At 42.4% G+C, this 6,000-nt stretch overlaps 1 pseudogene across 1 annotated transcript in view; it reads right to left on the reverse strand.

Annotated features, from left to right (window-relative positions):
• Nucleotides 1-4,854, reverse strand: part of LOC310772740 — a 52,844-nt pseudogene extending 47,990 nt beyond the window's left edge. The window contains exons 1-2 of the transcript XR_014554018.1: nucleotides 4,754-4,854; nucleotides 2,048-2,174 (exon numbers count right to left, since the gene is read on the reverse strand). The product of XR_014554018.1 is annotated as an uncharacterized misc_RNA (transcript). The remainder of the gene's footprint in view (nucleotides 1-2,047; nucleotides 2,175-4,753) is intronic.
• Between the last annotated feature and the right edge of the window lie 1,146 nt (nucleotides 4,855-6,000).

The following is a 6,000-nucleotide window of genomic DNA, read 5'->3' on the forward strand; positions in this document are numbered from 1 at the left end:
TATCATGTTGAACCCAAATTACCGCTCCCATAAACTTTTATTAACCACAGACCTTATTTTATGCATTTAATTGAAATCCCCATTCTAAAAGCCCATTGACTTCTCCCTGTAAGATCCAGGAAGTCCTTCCATGCTACTTCCGGACTCATTCCTGCGGTGCTCTATAGACTCCCATTCTCCTGCGTTAGCTGTGAGCTAACGTTAGTTGTGTGGCGATAAAATGCCAGTTCGAGTCATGCTCTCTCCATAAAGCCCACCAGCTTTGACATCTGTTGGCTAGTTATTGATATTTATAACGATATTGTGGCTCTAAAATATCGTTTTTATTGTTCCGCTCCTCACTCTGCTGCGCGTGCTCTGCGCGTACTCGAGTATTCTGCGCGTAACCCCTGTTTCCACCCAGAAGCCGTTTGTTTAGCAAAATGCTGATCGGCTGATCCCTTGTATAGACAAATTGAATCCAGAACAATCTCAAGAAAGTTACAAAAAGCAAGATAAACATAACTCCTCATTGGCCCCATTGTGTCAAGGAAATGGATCCAGATTTTTTTTTTTTTAGAATATCCCAGCAAACATTTTCATGTCGAACGACCGTCTTCTGCACGGCAAAGCCAATATACGTCGAGTAAGGGCCTGTGTCCACCTAGCGCAGGGGTGTCACACTCATATTAGGTCGAGGGCCGGATTTGTTCAACTGAGACCTCATGGGGGCCGGATTTTTTTTTTTACTAAAATCAATTCGACTCATTTAGCCATTTACTTCACAAAATAAATACTGCTCTTTCCATTTCTCTTGAAACTGCCTGCATTCCGTATCAACCTTTCTCTTTTTCGACAGCATCTTGTTGATTCCTTTGTTTTTTGGTAGGTAGCCGAATGCGCGATTCAATTCCAGCGTGGCATCATGGCGACTTTGTTTACACCTGATGACCTACTGACATACTTCCTTGTAGTGCAGGTTAATTAACTTATGAATGAACTCTTAGCTTGCTTATTAGCCACACGTAGTTCATGATAATGGGGTGCAAATTTAATAATAATAATAATAAAATAATAATAATAATAATAATAATAATATTCCAAAACATCTCGCGCGCCGGATGAAACCGTCAGAGATACGGCCCGCGGGCCGGCCCGCGGGTATCTCTGACATCCCTGACCTAGCGTCTTTTTCCGACGTTAAACGCTGGGAGTGCGCTGGGGAGCGCTGATCCCAGCGCACAATATACAAGGAAGCAACGTTAGTTCAGTGCGGTAGGAGCTTGATAGCTGACAGCTAGCAAGCTAACAACACAGGTAGGCTACGCTATTAAAAGCAGTAAGCACAACACTCACCAGAAATATTAAGTGTCTAGCCAATCTGCTCCCACAATTGAGCCTTTCTGTCTCTGTTGCGATAGTTTCTATATGATTAGTTGCCAGAAAAGGAGCACCCGACACCAGCGTCTTTCTGAAAAGTTAAATTATTCTCAATGGGAGCGCTGGGAGCCGGCGCACAAAAACGGCGGAGCGCTCTGAAAATAGACGCTAGGTGCAGCGCACTTTCTATAGACGTTCGTGTGCGCTCGCATACGCTCTCCCCCCATTGGAAACAAATGAAAAAAGACGCTGGACCTGAGGAAAAGACGCTAGTGGACACAGGCCCTGAGGGTCTAATTATATGTCTGAAACGGAAATCCCAGCGAAGTCAATCCTGTCCCTCCCCACAACGTCAAAATATGCCGCTCCCACAATGGGTATATTCATCTCTTCTGCTATGTGCACAGTATGCATTCAGCAGCGTTACACAATAGTCCAGATTTAACGATTTTTGCTACATACACAAAAAATAATTTGAACCCGGACCCAGCCCTTGTTCCTAACCCCAATACTGTACCGAGAAACTAGCCTGGGTAAACCCAGCCGCCACGAGACCTGCTCTCAGACCTGCTCTCAGTCACTACCTTGTGACTGTAAGCAGGGTAAGCCTGAGAGCAGGTCACTGGGGGCTGGGTTTACCCAGGCTACCGAGAAACCACACATACAGTAGATAGAGACAGACACTGACCAGGCCATTGTATTCCCTCGTGTGTGTGATCTTCCAGTCTTCCCACTGGGCATCCAGCGTGGCTTCGTCCAGAGGATGGCTCAGAGCTGAGGCTGCCAGCAGCAGCACGCACACACACCAAAACATCCTGCAACACAAGACACAGATGCATGGAAACTCAACAAGAGTATTTAGAGTAAAACCATATAAAGGGCTGATAATTGTTCTTGTGATAAAAAAGCAGATATCTGCCTATTGTGTCGGATCAAATCATTGCAGTGTGGCAGTCAACAAATGATTTTGTTTTTATTTTGTATGGGTTTCAGTGGAGGTGTCACACCCAGCCCATTCTAATAAGGAAAACGACAACATTGGTTGATTTTCAAGGTGGTTAAAAATGACTGATGTTTACGAATGTGGGGCCCTATCATCGCAAAAGCGGTAATTTAGCGTTTGCGCTTGTTTTGTGCTTGTTTAACGCCGCACACAATGCAAATTGGGGGCGTGCACAAGCGCATTTGTCTTCCCACTGCCGCGCTATTACCTCTACGCCCGTTATAATGATCTAACCAGGCGTGTTGGCGCAAAATGCGGGGACACAGATGGCATTCTCCTATCGTCAGCATGCGCGCAATTACGTTGCGCTAAGAGCTTTGAAAAGCACCTCTTAGCGCAAAAATACCCCGCTGCGCTTGAGCGCACCATTATTCTCTGCTGCGCAGTGCAGAGGAATTCCTTTTGGATACGTCATTATGCATGGACGTGCCACGCCAGGACATCAAATTCTGCTGCAAAAATTGAGTATTAGCAGATAATTCAGCGAGGTAATCAACTATAATTCACTGAGAAACTTTTATCGTCCCTGCAGGGACAATAGCATAAGACACGCGTTAAGGCATGCAAACAGGTGCACAGGTGCAAAAAGTGGATGGCGCCTGTACCAAGATAGGGCACATGACCCCTTGCGCTCGTGTCAGTAAGTGCATGCGTGCAGGGCATACTGTATATATATGTCAGAGTCGGGAGCAGTAACCACGAAGTAGCGGCGACCTCTGGCGGTCTTTAACGTAAGGACAGCCTGATATTGAGATAGGTGAAGGGGTGGCATTGACACACCGGTACTAGCTTCCTTGTCTTTCATCTTCCTTATCGCAAGAGGCCCGGTTCGCCCCCCGACATACTGTATTCTGTTTTTAACCATAACCCAAACTATAACCCTAACCTTAACCAAGTTGTTTTGCCTAACCTTAACCATGTTGTTTTAGTTGCCTAAATATAGCCAAAGTTGTTTTAGTTGCCTAAACATATCCGACAATTAAACATGACTGAAGTAATGTTTTCAAAATAACCAACGCGAGGCGTATCACCTGCACGCACAACGCACGACGTGTTGGTCATATATCAATGACTGGCTTTACAATACTGTAGTACACAGGTTTTTGCTGCATCCAAACACTGCAGCAGTTGATTTGGAAGCTGTTGGGTCTTGTCTTAAAGGATTTCTACTCTAACAAGAATAAATGCCTCGGGAAAACAATGAATGCATGTCATTTTTGGAGTTGTGTTAGCATGAAATGGTCATGAAACATTTTTAATGAATATTGGCTATTCCAAAAATGTGTCAAATAGTAGTAGTACTGTATGCATCAGCCTTCAAAACCTCTTTACACTGAACTAAATGGGTACTTTACACATGCTTATGGCTTTTGTCTTATATGTGCAGGACAAATGTTTGAGTCTCCTCTGGAATAAGTTTCCTTCTAGTCAGCAATTCAGACTCGGCCCCTTTCCTCCTGCCTGCCCCCCTGCAGTCTGGAGCTTTATCTGCGTTTGCGCCTTACATTCTCAGCAAAGCCCTCTGTGGCAAACCTGTTGTTTAAAAGAGCTTTACAAATAAACATTTGCAATAAACTTGACTAAAATGCAGAAAAACAAAACTGTGTAAACTTGTACACCGACTGCACCTGGTCTGCAGCAACATCTGCTTTTCATTCACTCTCAGTGTGTGGGCTTGTTTCACGTGAGGTGACAGCAGCCAACATCTAGCACTGTTATCCTTGGGTGATTCATGGGAAATTTCTAAAATATAAATAGTAGCCGATGATGAGCTATGCGAATGGTTCATACAAACAATGAAAAGAACTGTAGGAGTCATTATCAAATCTTTATATTATTTTTTCCTTTATTTCCTTGAGGTCAGTTAATATGGTGTTCCATAAGGCATCAAAGTGTACATTAATATTCTCTATAGTAACTATTACATCACATGCACATGACATCACATATTGTAGTGCTGCATAGCTCTCAGTATAGGCTGCAGCACTGACTTCCAAAACTCCTTCTTTTAACATACCACTGGATCACAATCATTCTAGCATACTCCAAATCCTATTAGGATGAATTTACTTTCTTAGCTGATAAAGAAAATACTGATTAATTAATTTGAGCTTATATTCAAAGGGAAGGAATCTTAAAAGTCAAACTCAAAGTCTAATAATTATGCTGAACTTGCCACCAGTTTAGCTCAGTTATGCTGAAGTTAGTTTACTTTTCGTGCCGATTCCTTTTTGTCCACCCTAATCCTATTAGGAATGATTTTTACCACTCTTGTGAATTTGTTTCCTCTAGCCTTAACTCTAAACCTACAGTAACTCTGCTCAAGGGGAAGCTGAAGGTAAGTCGTTAACAGGAAAGGAATGCCCATAAATCATCCCAAAGTTACTTTACCTTTAGGTCGAAAGTTGAGAAGAAGAGTTTGGTGAATTCCTCTGAGTCCGACGGCTTCTTTCTGTGTTGCTGAAGTAGGTCAGTGTGTGAGTTTATATGGCTGCAGTTTGAGGAAATAGAATAGGAGCTCCAGGTTTGGGAGGAGTTTTTTTCCAAGAGGGGAATTACATCTGGTTCTCTTCAGCAAAGATCCTCAAACCAGATGATGTCAGGTGTCAGGTTTCAGGATTTGTCTGCTGCCGTCTGGCTGGCAAACGGATTTGGATTTTGCATGAAAACAGCGTATTGGCTGAAGCTATTCTAAGCTTAAACCTCAATTGAAAATATGTCTTTTTTATATACTGTAAGAGGAATGGGCCTAGAACGTCCAAAAATAGGCTTTAACTTGAAAGTACACTATAGTTTAGAGAACTTACAGTACAAGTAGTCTCATTAAATTCTGATGCATTCTTTAGAATAATCGCTGTTTTTAGATGACATTGACTAATCGATGGATGGATGCATGGATGGATAGATGGATGGATGGATGGAGAAGTTGTACTAGTTACTAGTTGCTAGTACTAGTTGTACTAGCTAGTATGGATGGACAGACATTGAGGTAGTTCTTTGGCTTGAAATAAGCTACATACAGTGAATATACTTAGTTCGATTTTTGTGATAGTGTATTTACTCGACAAACATTTTGCCAAACCTAATGGTAATGGAAATCGACGCACATGACATGTTCTTGATCAAGCAGTGATTGACTGGAATAGTAGTAGAGAGAAAATCCTTACTACTACTACATCAGCAATGTGAATCAAATTTTTAAAGGCAAAACTTTTTGAAAATTAAGTAATTTTTTCCCCATAGAGTTGCAAAATTGGCCCTATAATTGCATGTTGAATTAAAACCACACTATTTGTCATACACATTTTGAGCAATATCGGTTGTGGGATTTGTCCTGGTGTGGAAACATGTGGAAAACTTACATATAGTTGCAAAGATGTACAATAGACAGACTGCATGTTCCACACTTGTCACTATGTACAGCAGGTAGCTGAGTCGGGGTCAATTCATGAATGAACTCATCAATTCCAATTGAACAGAGGAATTGGAATGGGGGGATAGCCTACCTTTTTCATAAACATGGCTGCCGTACTTCTGTAGGGTATTCACCTTATGTTCCAACACAGGGTCAGCCAGTTACTTCCTATTCTGTTTACACTTCCTGTGACAGTAGGACTAGTGACCAGGTAAAACAGACA

The sequence above is a fragment of the Poromitra crassiceps genome (genome assembly GCF_964638095.1).
Source record: "Poromitra crassiceps genome assembly, chromosome: 1".
NCBI classification, from domain to species: domain Eukaryota; kingdom Metazoa; phylum Chordata; class Actinopteri; order Beryciformes; family Melamphaidae; genus Poromitra; species Poromitra crassiceps.